Source organism: Capra hircus, chromosome 23 (assembly GCF_001704415.2).
Source record: "Capra hircus breed San Clemente chromosome 23, ASM170441v1, whole genome shotgun sequence".
Taxonomy (NCBI): Eukaryota; Metazoa; Chordata; class Mammalia; order Artiodactyla; family Bovidae; genus Capra; species Capra hircus.
In genome coordinates, this window is record NC_030830.1 from 23,396,078 (window position 1) to 23,412,957 (window position 16,880).

At 39.8% G+C, this 16,880-nt stretch overlaps 1 pseudogene; it reads right to left on the reverse strand.

Moving 5' to 3' along the window:
* On the reverse strand, window positions 12,237–16,602 carry LOC102190472 (annotated as a pseudogene).

Sequence of the window (16,880 nt, forward strand, 5' to 3'; positions counted from 1 at the left end):
CTAGGCTCCTCTGTCCACAGAATTCTCTAGGCCGGAATGCTGGAGTGGGTAGCCATTCCCTTCTCCAGGGGATCTTCCCAACCCAGGGATCAAACCCAGGTCTCCCACATTGCAAGTGGATTCTTTACTGTCTGAGCCACCAGGGAAGCCGTAGAACCAAAATATTTTCTGTTAAGTAGTCACAAAGAAATCAGCTAGAATTCTCATAGACTTGCCCATTAATATCGTATGTACAAAGAAGTGTTTTTTTTTTCTCTTTGATCTAGATCTTGTGTTCATTGTGCTAGAGTGAAATATACACCTCTTTATCTATTATAATTATGCCACATTATTTTTCAAAACTCCACTTTGGTTTTCCACTAGCAACTGTCCAGTGATCCCAGGTGTGCATCTGAAATGTTGTCTATTTCAAAATAAAAAATGGATTATTTTGGCAGTTCTTTTGCCATTAGTTCATTATTGTAGGTAGACAAACAAGTTTCTACCTTCAAAACACAAATTTACTAGTCATTCTCACCAGGTAGGAAAAGGAGCTACTCCCCTTGTCTTGACATCTCTTTCTAATGTTGTCAAACAAACCTACAGGAATTGCATCAAACCTAAAGATCATTGGGGAAGGGGGAGAATTAGTGTGTTTACTATGTTGAACCTACCAATACAAGAACATAGTATGTCTCTTCAAATATTTACAACTTTTGATTATTTAAGCAAGTGTTTAAAACACTTTCAGCATACAAGTTCTATACATGTTTGTTAGGTTTGTATGCATTTATCTCATTTTTGAATGATTGGTCATAATATTTTACTATTAAATTTGACTCCACATATTCACTGCAAGTATATAGAAATAGAGTTGATGTGCGTAGGTTTATTTTGCATCCTGAGACCCTGCTAAACTCGGTTGTTATTTTAGAAATATTTTTAAGTCTTTAAACATTTTCTAGAACTATCCATTTTATGAAACCACCTGGCTCTGGAGATTTCTTTTTCTTGAGTTTAAATATAAAGAATTAAAATTTTAAAATAGTTATAGAGGTGTTCAGATTATCCAGTTCATCTTGTGAGAATTTTTATATTTATACTTCTTGAGGAGTTGGCTCATTTTGCAGAAGTTATCAAATTTGTGTGTATAAAGTTGTTTGCAGTGTCACTTTATTATTTTTTGGTATCTGTAGGGTCTGTGGGTATCTCTTGTTTTCTTCTTGATACTTGTAAATACTATTTTCGTTATCAGTCTTGCTAAAAGCTTGTCATTTTTACTAATCTTTTTAAAAAGTCAGTTTTCATTTTATTGATATTTTATATTGTTCTGTTTTCAATATCACTAATTTCTGCTCATGTCTGAATCTCAATCCTTCCTTCTGCCTGCCTTGAAATTTTTGCTTTTCTTTTTTCAGTTCCTTTAGGTGGGAGCTTACTTTATTAATACGAGATTTCTCAGCTTCTCTGCAGTCAACATTTAGTGCTGTTAATGTCTTGCTAAGCACTGTTTTAGCTGTATCTCACAAATTTTGACATGTTGTCTTTTCATTTTTATTGGGAGTATAAAACCTCCACTTAGATCTTTGGATTATTTATAAACATTGGTCTGTAAATATTGTTCTCTAAATACTGATTAGATCCTGTTTGTTCATAGCATCGAGTTCTTTTCCATCCTTCTTGAGTTTCTGTTTAGTTGTTTTTAGAGGAATACTGAAATCTCCAGCTATAATTGTGAATATGTTTTTTTCTCATTTTAGTTCGATCAGTTTTTTCTTCACCTATTTTTCAGCTCCATTGTTGGGTGCAACACATTCAGAATTGCCTTGTTTACTTGGTGGAGAATATTTTTATCTTTATGTAATGTTCCTCCTCTGTTCCTGGTAATTTTATTTGTTCTAAAATCTACTTTATCTTATGTTAATACAGACTCTTCTGCTCTGTTTTGATAATATTTGCACATTGTCCCCTTTTCATTTTTCTTTTTTTTCTTTTTTTTGCATTCAACCCACTTATATTGCTGTAATTGAAGTGAACTTCTCATAGACATTAATTAGTGGGTCATTATCTTATCCATCTAGCAGTTTGATTACAGATCTTCCTCTACTTATGATAGGGTTATTTACTGATTAGTTGAAAATATCAAAACACCAAAAACAAAAACAATTTTTAAAAAGTTGAAAACGTCAAAAATGTGTTTAATACACCTAACCGACTGAACATCATAGCTTACCCGAAACTAACTTAAATGTTAAATGTTAAGCTGAAGCTGAAACTCTAATAGTTTGGCCACCTGATGTGAAGAACTGACTCATTGGAAAAGACCCTGATGCTGGGAAAGATTGAAGGCAGGAGAAGGGGACGACAGAGGATGAGATGGTTGGATGCCATCACCAGCTCAACGGACATGAGTTTGAACAAGCTTTGGGAGTTGGTGATGGACAGGGAGGCCTGGCGTGCTATAGTCCATTGGGTAGCAAAGAGTTGGACGTGACTGAACAACTGAGCTGAACTTAAATGTGACAGTTATATTAGCCCACAGTTGTGTAAAATCATCTAACATACAACCAGTTTTATAACAATTGTTTAATATCTCTTGTAATATATTGAGCCCTGTACTGAATGTGGAAACAGAATGGTTTTATGGGTGTAGAATGGTTGTAAATGTATTGATTGTTTATCCTCAAGATAGTGTGGCTGACTGGGAGCTGGAGCTCACTACCACTGCCCAGCATTTTGAGAGAGTATCATGCTGCATATTGATGACCCAGAAAAAGATCAAAATTCAATCCACAATTTCTATGAATGTATATCACTTTTGCACCATTGTAAAAGTCAAAAAATCATAAGCTGAACCATCATTAAGTGGTAGGGGACTATCTCTACTGTGGTAAACATTTACATTTATTGTAGTTGTTAGTTGAGGTTTAAATCTGTCATTTTATCATTGTTTTCTATTTGTTCCTTCTATATTTTATATGTATTTTTTCTTTTCTCTGCCTCCTATGAGTTACTAGAATGTTTTTTAGAATATTTATTTATAGTGCTCTTGGGTGTCTCTCTTTGTATAATTTTTTTAATTTAATTTATTTCTTTTAATTGGAGGCTAATTACTTTACAATATTGTATTGGTTTTGCCATACATCAATACGAATCTGCCACGGGTGCACACGTGTTCCCAATCCTGAGCCCCCCACCCACCTCCCTCCCCATACCATCCCTCTGGGTCATCCAGTTCTAATGAAGTGGATGAAACTGGAGCTGATTATACAGAGTAAAGTAAGCCAGAAAGAAAAACACCAATACAGTATACTAATGCATATATATGGAATTTAGAAAGATGGTAACTATAACTCTGTATGCAAGACAGCAAAAGAGACACAGATGTAGAGAACAGTCTTTTGGACTCTGTGGGAGAGGGAGAGGGTGGGATGATTTGGGAGAATGGCATTGAAACATGTATATATCATATAAGAAATGAATCGCCAGTCTAGGTTTGATGCAGGATACAAGATGCTTGGGGCTGGTGTATAACTTTTTAAATGGCCTGTTCTTCAGCAAATATTTTTAAATATTTAAGAAAGAAACCATGCTAATTTAATGCAAACGTCTAAAGAAAAGACACTTCAAATACTTTTATGAAACCTGTATAGTCTTTATGTCAAAAACTGGCAAGGACCCTACTAAACAAAAAGAAATTTATAGACTCATCATTCTTATAAACATAGATGTCAAACTTTAAGACGATATTAGCAAATTAAATCAGGTGCTTTATAAAAAGCAAAATGCATCAATGTCATATGGCGCCTATTCCAGGAATGAAGTTTGCTTTAACAATTGTAAATTAATGTAATTCACTATATTAACCGAAAGAAGGAGAAAAGACATATGACCATCTTGATTAAATTATAAAAATCAATTGACAGAATTCAACACTTGCATTTAATTTTTTACTCTATTAAAAACTAGAACAAAGAGTGATATTTTTTCAGTCTAAGGAAGGATAGCTACCCCACCGCACATATCAGACTCAATGGGGAAATATCATAAAATTTCCCCATGATATCTAGAGTACTTGAGATGTTAGAAAGTGAAGTCGCTCAGTCATGTCTGACTCTTTGTTACCCCATGGACTGTAGCCCACCAGGCTCCTCCATCCATGGAATTTTCTAGGCAAGAGTACTAGAGTGGGTTGCGATTTCCTTCTCCAGGGGATCTTCCCAACCTAGGGATCGAACCCAAGTATCCTGCATTGCAGGTAGATGCTTTACCGTGTGAGCCACCAGGGAATCATTTGACAATAAAAAATGCAAAAAAAAAAAAAAAAAGATACCAGGATGTGGCAAAGGAATTAAAATTATCATTACCTTGATTATAAAAATAATAGGTAATTTTATAGATTAATAACTACCAATATATCTGGATACATAAAACCAATTATATTCTGCTTTACCAGAAACAAATCAAAATCAAAGTCAAGATGATGGTACCATTCACAATAATAACCAAGAATAGTGGGTATCTAGTATTGAATACACCAAAAAGATAAATAAGGCTTCTATACTGAAAACTGGAACACATTATTGGGAAAAATCAAGGGTCTTATATAAATGATGAGAATACACATTTGGAGATTGTAAGAGTAAGTATTTAAAGCCCTATACCTCCCTCATCCAACTTCACTCCCTATAAATTTACATTTTTCTAGATGCTTCATGTAAATGGAATTATGTGACATATAGATTTTTGTGTCTGGCTTATTTCACTTAGTACAGTATACTTTAAGCTCATTCATTTTGTAACATGTATCATCATTTGTTCTAAATATTGTCATTTCACATAATTTATTCTCCTTCACGGCTGATTTATTCCATCGAATGAATGTGGCACATTTTGCTTATCCACTCACTAACTGATGGATATTTGGATTGTTTTCAGTTTCGATGATTATGAGTAATATGGCTATGAATTTTTGCATACATCTCTTTGTGAGGACATATATTTTCATATCTCTTGAGAATATTCCAAGGAGAAGAACTGCTCAATCATATGGTGAATATAACTTTTAACTTTTCAAGAAACTGTCAAAGTGTCTTTCAAAATAGTTGCAATATTATACATTCTCAGCAGCTACTCATCAGAAATTATAAAGACTTTGCTGCTTCAAATGGAATTATTACAATGAAAGTAATGGAAATGATAATAACCATTATTTTATTAATTTTTTCTTTCTCATTTTTCTTTTTTTTCTTTGCTTTCTCAATTTTTATTTATCAGGGAACCATTTTGTTGAAAGAGATGAGCTTGGAATATTTATTACCAACAACTTGAAGCTCTCTGTACTAAACTATACCTCAGTTGGTCAGCGGTATAATCTGGACTCTCTATTACTGGTGTTTATAATGAATAATGAATCAGTGCAAAAGAAAATACATCTTACTATAGATATATAGTAAGTTTTAGCATCTCGTAAAGCTAATCACACTTCCCAGGTGGCTCTGTAGTAAAGAATCCACCTGCCAATGCAAGAGACATGGACTTGATCCCTGGGTAGGGAAGAACCCTGGAGGAGGAAAGGGCAACCCACTCGAGTATTCTTACCTGGGAGATCTCATGGACAGAGGAGCCTGGCAGGCTACTGTCCCATGAGGTTGCAAAAGAGTCAGACACGACTTAGCAACTAAACAACAACAACAAAGCTAGTCACTTCTCATTATGTGTCTTTTTTCAAAAATTTCTCTGGGAAATACATCTTTCCTCATAAAGATTCAGTTCAGTTCAGTTCAGTTGCTCAGTCATGTCCGACACTTTGTGACCCCATGGACTGCAGCATGCCAGGCTGTTCATCACCAACTCACAGAATTCATCCAAACTCGTGTCCATTGAATCAATGATGCCATCCAACCACCTCATCATCTGTTGTCCCCTTCTCCTCCTGCCTTTAATCTTTCTCAGCATCAGCGCCTTTTCAAATGAGTCAGTTCTTCGCATCAGGTAGCCAGAGTATTGGAGTTTCAGCTTCAACATCAGTCCTTCCAATGAACACTCAGGACTGATCTCCTTTAGGATGGACTGGTTGGGTCTCCTTTCAGTCCAAGGGACTCTCAAGAGTCTTCTCCAACACCACAGTTCAAAAGCATCAATTCTTTGGCACTCAGCTTTCTTTATAGTCCAACTCTTACATCCATACTGACAACTGGAAAAACCATAGACTGGACTAGACGGATCTTTGTTGGCAAAGTACTGTCTCTGCTTTTTAATATGCTGTCTAGGTTGGTCATAACTTTCCTTCCAAGGAGCAAGGGCCTTTTAACTTCATGGCTGCAGTGATTTTCAGTTCAGTTCAGTTCAGTCGCTCAGTTGTGTCTGACTCTTTGCAACCCCATGAACTGCATCAGGCCAGGCCTCCCTGTCTATCACCAACTCCTGGAGTTCACTCAGACTCATGTCCATCGAGTTGGTGATGCCATCCAGCCATCTCATCCTCTGTCATCCCCTTCTCCTCCTGCCCCCAATCCCTCCCAGTTGACTCTTTACTCTTCGTATGAGGTAGCCAAAGTATTGGAGTTTCAGCTTTAGCATCATTCCTTCCAAAGAACACCCAGGACTGATCTCCTTTAGAATGGACTGGTTGGATCTCCTTGCAGTCCAAGGGACTCTCAAGAGTCTCCTCCAACACCACAGTTCAAAAGCATCAATTCTTCGGTATTCAGCTTTCTTCACAGTCCAACTCTCACATCCATACATGACCACAGGAAAAACCATAGCCTTGACTAGACAGACCTTTGTTGGCAAACTAATGTCTCTGCTGTTGAATATGCTATCTAGGTTGGTCATAACTTTCCTCCAAGGAGTAACTGTCTTTTAATTTCATGGCTGCAATCACCATCTGCAGTGATTTGGGAGCCCAAGAAAATAAAGTCTGACACTGTTTCCCCATCTATTTCCCATGAAGTGATGGGACCAGATGTCATGATCTTCATTTTCTGAATGTTGAGCTTTAAGCCAACTTTTTCACTCTCCTCTTTCACTTTCATCAAGAGGCTCTTTATTTCTTCATTTTCTGCTATAAGAATGGTGTCATCTGCATATCTGAGGTAATTGATGTTTCTCCCGGCAATCTTGATTCCAGCTTGTGCTTTATCCAGCCCAGTGTTTCTCATGATGTAGTCTCCATATAAGTTAAATAAGCAGAGTTAGGGTTAGGGTCAGTATATTAAGTTCTAAAACAAACAAATAATAACACTTTTGCTTTTGGAGTTGGGGGTTTGAGTATGGCTGGAATTTAATACTGAGTGTTAAAAAAAAACTTTGAATTGATGTGGTCTACAAGAATCTATCATGTTAAATAAATTAAAATGAAAATTAGAAAAAAGAATCTATCATCTTTCATGAGGAAAGAATTAAAAATACACTCTAAAAAGACCAGATACTATAGTTTTCTTACCCTAAAATCATTTTTCCCTGCCCCATCTACCATTCTTTTCTTTCTAGCACAAATGGCTTTGCTCCTGCTCTTCCCATAGGTATCAGGGGAGACAGGGTCACATGACAAATGATAAAGCACAGTTTGTCTGAGCTGCCATTGTGATCCAGGGTCCTCCCAGTACATGGGGAAGTGGGTCTACTGGGAACACTCTAAGAAAAGCTCAGTTGCTCCCTTTAAAAGCACAGGAGAAGATGCAATTCTCTTTTCCAGCTTTATTTAAGATTGTTGGTGATAAATTAACCATCTCTGGAGATTCCTTGCCTCAAATCTGTTATGTGAGATAATAAAGAAAAATAAAGTCGATTGGATTTTCTTTTGCTAGTGGCAAAAATCATCTTAAGTGATATGTTTATACATATACTTTAATTCTACCTTATAATTTCATAGCAAAGGTATTAAATAAAATAACATCTCATTTCTTCTCAGAGAACAATGTGAGAATAAAGTTGTAACCTCAAGATGAAACAGAGTTTATCTTAACTGAATGTATATTGGAGATGTTATTATCAGCTTATCAAACTCTTACAGAATGATATACTGTTTCACATAAAAACTGTATAATTAATATGTGCATAAAATAACCTTTGAATTTGCTTGAAAATAAAATAACAGTTATCCCTGACTGTGGAGAAATTGCTTTACACGTCTATTACTTTGAAATGAACTACTCAATCTATTATCTAGTATATAGATTTGATTTACATTTGGAAATGACTCCTTAGATGGAATACAATAGCAGAACTTAACCATCTTCTCTGTTCATTTCCCACCATTCAACATCAGAGTAATCCAAGTTTATGCCCTAATAACTAATGCTGAAGAAGCTGAAGTTGAATGATCCTATGAAGACACACAAAACCTTCTAGAATTAACACCCTAAAAAGATGTCCTTTTCATTATAGGGGACTGGAATGCAAAAGTAGGAAGTCAAGAAACACCAGGAGTAACAGGCAAATTTGGCCTTGGAGCACAGAATGAAGCAGGGCAAAGGCTAATAGAGTTTTACCGAGAGAACACGATGGTCATAGCAAACACTCTCTTCTGACAGCACAAAAGAAGACTCTACACATGGACATCACTAGATAGTCAATACTGAAATCAGATTGATTATATTCTTTGCAGCCAAAGATGGAGAAGTTCCATACAGTCAGCAAAAACAAGATTGGGAGCTGACTGTGGCTCAGATCATGAACTCCTTATTGACAAATTCAGACTTAAATTGAAGACAGTAGGGAAAACCACTAGACCATTCACGTATGACTTAAATCAAACCCCATATGATTATACAGCAGAAGTGAAAAATAGATACAAGGGACTAGATGTGATACACAGAGTGCCTGAACAACTATGGATAGAGGTTCATGACATTGTACAGGAGGCAGTGATCAAGATTATCCCCAAGAAAAAGAAATGCAGAAAGGCAAAATGGTTGTCTGAGGAGGCATTACAAATAGCTGTGAATAGGAGAGAAGTGAAAGGCAAAGGAGAAAAGGAAAGATATTCCCATTTGAATGCAGAGTTCCAAAGAACAGCAAGGAGAGATAAGAAAGCCTTCCTCCGTAATCATTGCAAAGAAATAGAGGAAAACAATAGAATGGGAAAGACTAGAGATCTCTTCAAGAAAATTAGAGATACCAAGGGAACATTTCATGCAAAGATGGGCTCGATAAAGGACAGAAATGGTCTGGACCTAACAGAAGCAGAAAATATTAAGAAGAGGTGGCAAGAATACACAGATGATCTATACAAAAAATATCTTCATGACCCAGATAATCACGATGGTGTGATCACTCAGCTAGAGCCAGACATCCTTGAAAGCAAAGTCAAGTAGGCTTTAGGAAGCATCACTATGAACAAAGCCAGTGGAGGTGATGGAATTCCAGTGGAGCTATTTCAAATCCTAAAAGATGATGCTGTGAAAGTGTTGCATTCAATATGCCAGCAAATATGGAAAGCTCAGCAGTGGCCATTGGACTGGAAAAAGGTCAGTTTTCATTCCAATCCCAGAGAAAGGCAATGCCAAAAATGTTCAAACTACTGCACAATTGCACTCATCTCACACACTTGTAAAGTAATGTTCAAAATTCTCCAATCTAGGCTTCAACAGTACGTGAACCGTGAACTTCCAGATGTTCAAGCTGGATTTAGAAAAGGCAGAGGAACCAGAGATCAAATTGCCAACATCCACTGGATCATTGAAAAAGCAAGAGAGTTCCAGAAAAACATCTATTTCTGCTTTATTGACTATGCCAAAGCCTTTGACTGTGTGAATCACAACAAACTGTGGAAAATTCTTCAAGAGATGGGAATACCAGATCACCTGAACTGCCTTCTCAGAAATCTGTATGTAGGTCAAGAAGCAACAATTAAAAATGGACATGGAACAACAGACTGGTTCCAAATCGGGAAAGGAGTATGTCAATGCTTTATATTGTCACCCTGCTTATTTAACTTATATGCAGAGTACATCGTGAGAAATACTGGGCTGGATGAAGCACAAACTGGAATCAAGATTGCCAGGAGAAATATCAATAACCACAGATATGCAGATGACACCACTCTTACAGCAGAAAGCAAAGAAAAACCAAAGAGCCTCTTGATAAAAGTGACAGAGGACAGTGAAAAAGTTAACTTAAAACTCAACATTCAGAAAACTAACATCATGGCATCTGGTCCCATCACTTCATGGCATATAGATGGGGAAACTGTGAGAGACTTTATTTTCTTGGGCTCCAAAATCACTGCAGATGGTGACTGCAACCATGAAATTAAAAGACGCTTGCTCCTTGGAAGAAAAGCTATGACCAAGCTAGACAACATATTAAAAAGCAGAGACATTGCTTTGTCAACAAAGGTCTGTCTAGTCAAAGCTATGGTTTTTCCAGTAGTCATGTATGGATGTGAGAGTTGGACTATAAAGAAAGCTGAGCACTGAAGTTTGATACTTTTGAACTGTGGTGTTGGAGAAGACTCTTGAGAGTTCCTTGGACTGTAAGAATATCCAACCAGTCTATGCTAATGGAAATCAGTCCTGAATATTCATTGGAAGGATTGATGTTGAAGCTGAAACTCCAATCCTTTGGCCACCTGATGGGAAGAACTGACTCATTGGAAAAGATCCTAATGCTGGGAAAGATTGAAGGCCAGAGGAGAAGGGGACAACAGAGGATGAGAAGGCTGGATGGCATCACCCACTCAATGAATAAGAGTTTGAGTAAACTCCGCAAGTTGGTGATGGACAGGGAAGCCTGGTGTGCTGCAGTCCATGGTGTCCCAAAGTGTCGGACATGACTGAGTAACTTAACTGAACTGAACTGAATCATCTTCTCAAACAATTCCCTGGTAGCTCAGACAATAAGGAATCTGCCTACAATACAGGAGACCCAGGTGTGATCCCTAGGTCAGGAAGATCCACTGGAAAAGGGAAAGGCAACCCACTCCAGTATTCTCGCCTGGAGACTTCCAGGGACAGACCATGGGGTCACAAAGAGTTGGCCACAACTGAGTGACTAACACTTTCACTTTAACCAATTAAGTTATCTTTCTCTGAAATCTATCCAACTCCTTAATATTACTAAAATATATGGAATTTAGAACTATATACTGACTTACAATTATAGTTTCACAATGATTTATGTGGTTAAGAATCAGCCTGCAAGCCAGGAGGCGTGGGTTCTATCCCTAGGTCAGGAAGATCCCCTGGAGAAGGAAATGGCAACCTACTCCAGTATTCTTGCCTGGAGAATTCCAGGGACAGAGGAGCCTGGCAGGCTACAGTCCATGGGGTTGCAAAGAGTCAGACACGACACTTTCTGCATTCCACAGTGTAAATGAATGTCTGTGTTTGTCTTTGAGAACACAAAGATGTAGGAGACCACAATGAAACGGGTTCATTAAGGACTTTCTCTTAGCTCAGGAAAACATACCTAATGACAGAATGTAGAAAACTCAAGTTAAAACAGGACACAAAGCAAAGAACCTTTCAGATGTGACCAAACTACAGGAAGATAAATAAAAACATCATTAGATTGCAATGGACTCTTTCTTTACATTTTTCCTTTTACATTTTACTCCCTGACACTATGTGAAGCAGAAGATTTTCACTCCATATTTGTTTGATGAAGACATTATAAAACAATGTTGGCAGAAGAAGAGTTCAGATACACAGAAGGCAGTAAAAGCTGAAAACAAAAAGGAGCTAGGAAAAATGAAGATACGGTGTTGCCTTCAGTTTAAGAACTTCCAGGTTAAGATCGGGGATTGAAGAAGCCATCAAGGAGAATATTTTCAACAGGGTCACTGGACTAAGAGCAAACCAGATCCCAAGAAAGCACTCTCTGAAGAAGAGTAAGAGCTAATCAAGAAACCTTTCCATGATGCAAAGAAGCTGGTAGAGAGTTTTTGCTTGAGCGTTCCCATCTTCACTTCAGCTTAGGAGTCCTGCAAAAGACAGTGGAGAGGGTTGTTTCCAGATCTAACTCAGCAAGCAGGCTTTGTCTGCGTGTGTGTGTGCACACATGCTCTTTCAGGGCATCATGTTAAAGCATTATATTAAAAAGGAGAGCAAATTCTTATGTCTTCCTGAGCCAAAGCTACCTTAGAGCACAGTCCTTCCTGTTTAGTGGAGAGAAGAAGCTTTAATATCAACTGCCTGATCAGAATCTTTTCCATTATTTGATTCAATTATTTGATTCAATCTGATTATTCAATTATTTGAATTATTCAATTATTTTGAATTATTCAATTCATTATTATTCAATTATTTGATTCAATCTGATTCAAAATCTTTTCCATTATTTCTCTTTCCAGTCTTGTTACCCCTACCATCTGTTATGAAGAGAGTAAATATTAGTTTAAAAGAGAATTAAAGAGCATTACCTGTTGGCTGAAGTCCAGAGTGTTTGGGGAAAGAGAAGGGAAGAAATATACTTATAATAAATGGAGGAAAGTCAGTCTCTAAAACACAGTGTCCCCAGGCCCAGATCAGTCTTCTAAGATTTCTCTAATACCACAGCCCACATCACATGAGGCCAACCTGCAAGGCCAGACAGGAGAGCAGACATCAAGAGCATGAAGCTTTCCTCTCACAAATGGAATGGAATGTCATCAGCCTTAGTGTCCATCTGTCCCAGGGTCTCCACCCTAAATCACCATGCATGCTAACCTTTTTCTTATCTCTAAATACCATAATCTCTTATGTTTCAAACATAAGTTTCTAAGTTTCCAAAGCCTATTGAATCCTAGACTTTCAGGAAATTGAGGTCAATAGGGGCTTCCCAGGTAGGTCTAGTGGTAAAGAACCTGCCTGCCAATGCAGGAGACATAAGAGAAGTGGGTTCGATCCTTGGGTGGGGAAAATCCCCTACATGAGGGCATGGCGACCCACTCCAGTATTCTTGCCTGGAGAATCCTATGAACAGAGGAGCCTGGCAGGCTACAGTCCATGGGATCACAGGGTCGAATATGACTGAAGTGATTTAGCAGGCATGCACGCAAGGGAAGGAAAGGCTCTAGATGAGTTCATTGATATTCAGAGAACTAACTGAGCAAAGCCATATTTCTTCACTCAAAAGTGAGTATCAGCTGCCAGCAGGTTCCTTACCTTTCTGATTCTTAAAGTAGATGAACAACCTGATCCCAAGGAAGAGCAGACCCAGAACAAAGCCCCCGACTCCACTCATCATCTTGCTCTGAGCAGAGTCAGATCATGCCCCTAGAAAAGAAGTCAGTTTCAGTGATCTTTATTCCAATCCAATTTCCCTAAGCTTTGAGGATGGGAGAAGAAGGTTGCCTGGAAGAATTAGAATACCTGGTCATTACAAAAAAGAGATTAAAAATCACACGGAGTAGCTACAAGGTTAAGGCATCGAACTCATTTAAACATCACAACCCTGACATAAAGCCATGACTTCTCCATCTCATGGTTGTGGAGCCTGGGACTCAAAGATGTTAAGCAGCTTGTCTAGTATGACAGACCTAATAAAAGGCAGTGCTGAGACTGGGCTCCTCCCATATCAAGAAGATCCCTACATTGTAGAGGATGTGCTCCTTCTCAAATAACAGTGAACCCAGAGCAACAGCATTAGATGTACAAGTCCAGCCCAACAAAGGGAACTGATGAACTGTGATATCATGGAGACAGAGCAGGGACAACTCTTCTCTGCCTGCCAGGAAGAACTGTCTCACCAGCAGGTATAGATATTGATAGAAACTATCAAAGCATATCTGTAAACTATCAGAGGATTTCTATCACAGGATATCACGGCTACTCCCGAACAATTTGTGCTAAGAAAGAAAGAGCTTGAAGCAAATAAAAAATATGGTATGGAGCTAGGAGAAACCTGACACTCAGAGGTAAGCAAGCCCCATCCTTGGTAGGTGAGGAACTTATGAGATCAGAAAGCTTCTCACTCTATTCCACTGTGAGAGGGCTCGTCTGGCTGGGGTGCTCCACTTAGCAGGTGTAGACCTCTCCACTCTGAGGAACTGTTTCAAGCATCACCACAGTCTGGAAGGTCCAGTCTCCATTCTGGATCAGGCCTGTGGAGATCACCCCAGCCTCCTCTTCATGGCCATTCCGGAACCACCTGACTTCAACGTGCCCTGGGTAGAAACTATTCACAGAGCAGACCAGGAGGTCGTGGTGCTGCAGGGGCTGGGTCTTTGCAGAATACACAGTCACTGTAGGCTCTACTAGGAGGGAAAAAGCAGCGGGACTAAGTGAAGGAGACAGTAAGTCTCCCTGACTGGCTGCCTTTCTTCATTCAGTCTGCTGTTCCAGACTGCAGGCTTGGATAGGCCCCACTAGAGCTGGCCATGTGGCTAAATAGCAGTTAGTGCCATGAGCCTTGTGTTTAATCCTTACAGCGTGAACACATTAGATTTGAGAGATGTGGAGGAAATTTGTGGGTTTCTTTATCCAATGAACCATTTATTCATTATTCAACTGAAGTGTTTACAATTTTTTGCAAAGCAATTGTGTATTCATTAATAGCACAACTTCTGTAACCATGCTGCCTGGGTTCACTTCCAAGCTCTCTCTCTTACTGATGGATCCTAGTACAATATTCACATTCTCTGTACCTCAGCTTTATGACCTGCCAAGGAGGATAATAATACGAAGTGATCTCTGAAGGTTATCTGAGGATGATTGCACCTAAAGTATGTTAAGCCACAACTGGAATTTAGCCTTCAATATGTGTTAGCTACATATTATTTTTGTTTCATTAGAGAGAAAATATGGTTCAAAGTAATGTGGATAACTTAGGAAAGAGTAGTGGGGTAAGTGTAGAGATAGAATATGAAATCCTGGGAAAGCTGTGTCCAGGCACTCGCACTTTAGAACGCCTCAGTTTGGGGCAGGGTTTGGAATTCACTGATACATGGTCTTAGTGCCTTGTTCTGAACTCCACCAGTCACAATAAACACAGTTAAAACAAATGAACAAACAAACAAAAACAAACAAACAAAAAGTATTTGGCCATCATGAAGGAAATATCTAACAAAAGGGAATGTAATGTGTATTTTACAACTATAAAAATAAATAATATGTAACCACACAAAAACTATTAGCATTCATTATAAAAAAAGTAACAGTGTGTTAAGTGGCAAAGCTATCAATATAATTCAGAAAGCTGGTTTCACAAGCATTTCAACTATGTAAAAGTACATATAAAGAAAACCAAAAAAGCAAGAAATTTAGACATAAACAAAGCCTTAGAGTAATCAGAAGTGCTTCAGAAGTTCCCCATCTCTCAAGAATTAGTCTGCTCTCTCTTTATCAATGAAATGCTTCCGCATGCAGACACCTGCACACTTATTTCTGGGGGGTCAGTATTAAGAGGGTGTGTACCTAGAGCAGATTGTGACTCTCCTCACATGCTGCCAATCCTTGAACATTCCTCACCTCTCCTCCCCCAACCCCTCCCCCCAACCACAGACACCTTGAAGTCCCCTCTCGCCTCTCTAAGCACCCACCCACCAGTGTTGACTCCCCTCCCCCACTCTTTTCTCCCACAAGGACCATCAGGGGTGCCTGGAGTCTCCCTTCTGCACCCAGCCCCCCCACACACACACACTCCCTCCTGGTCCTCCCAGATTCCAGGGTACTCCCCGCACCACACACACTGTCTCTTTCCTTTCACAATAACTGACAAAGTCGCACAGGCAGATGAAAGAAGAGCCCGTGGTAGTTGAGGGGTGCCTGTGGAGCCATGAGCGAGCCCTAGTGGCCCTCCTGCGCTTGGGCAGCCCTCATTCGTGGCCGTCACATCAGTTCCTTCCTGGGAGCCCACCAGGGTGACTGAATCCTACTGTTCCCATAGCACATTTCATGGTGCAGGGCAAATCCGAGTGTCATTTCTCCAGGCAACATGCTCTCACAGGAACCCTCCTTAGGCATGAAGTGAAGTGAAGTCGCTCAGTCGTGTCCGACTCTTTGCGACCCCATGGACTGTAACCTATCAGGCTCCTCAGTCCATGGGATTTTCCAGGCAAGAGTACTGGAGTGGATTGCCATTTCCTTTTCCAGGGGATCTTCCCAACCCAGGAATCGAATCCGGGTCTCCCGCATTGCAGGCAGATGCTTTACCATCTGAGCCACCAGGGAAGCTTTTTCTCCTTAAGCATACTTGCTCATAATACAACACATTCACCAGGATTCTGTCTCTCTGTCTCTTTGTCGCTCTCCCTCTTTCACACACACACACACTGTCCCCAGTCCCCTGGCCGCCCACCCCCATGCTCACCTTGCTGCTGCACTGTGACGCTCTCACCAACCCAGTAGTTGTGTCTGCAGAACGTGTCCACCACAGCCCATGTCCACTCCATGAAGTCCTTCTGATGATTCCAACTCTCAGCTAAGAGCCTGCCCAGCTCGGTCACTGCCCTGAACTCACCCACGTTGTCACTGTCAAAATGCACCAACTCCTTCTGATTATAGAAGTATCTGCCAAGAACCGCACCTGCTCAGTCCGGATGGAGAAATGACACTCGGACTCGCCCTGCACCATGAAATGTGCTGTGGGAACAGCAGGATTCAGTCGCCCTGGTGGGCTTTCAGGAAGGAACTGATGTGACGGCCACCAATGAGGGCTGCCCAAGCGCAGGAGGGCCACTAGGGAGGGCTCCTTCATTGGCTCCACAGGCACCCCTCAACCACCACGGGTCCTTCTTTCATCTGCCTACAGTGGAGGAAGGCGAAGGTGGGCAGAGGAGACCCCTCTGGTCTCCAAGTGGCTTCAATGGTTGACTGGAGCCCTTCAAGCCTGAGCTGGCCCAGGATTTTCCCCATCATCACTCTTCCCAGAAGCCCTGGCCAAAAAGACACTCGTGACTCCATCCTCTCACCCTTACAAGTTTTTTAGCTCTTCTTCCAGAGCACTTACTTCTTTACTGGTGAGCTTCAGGCCTG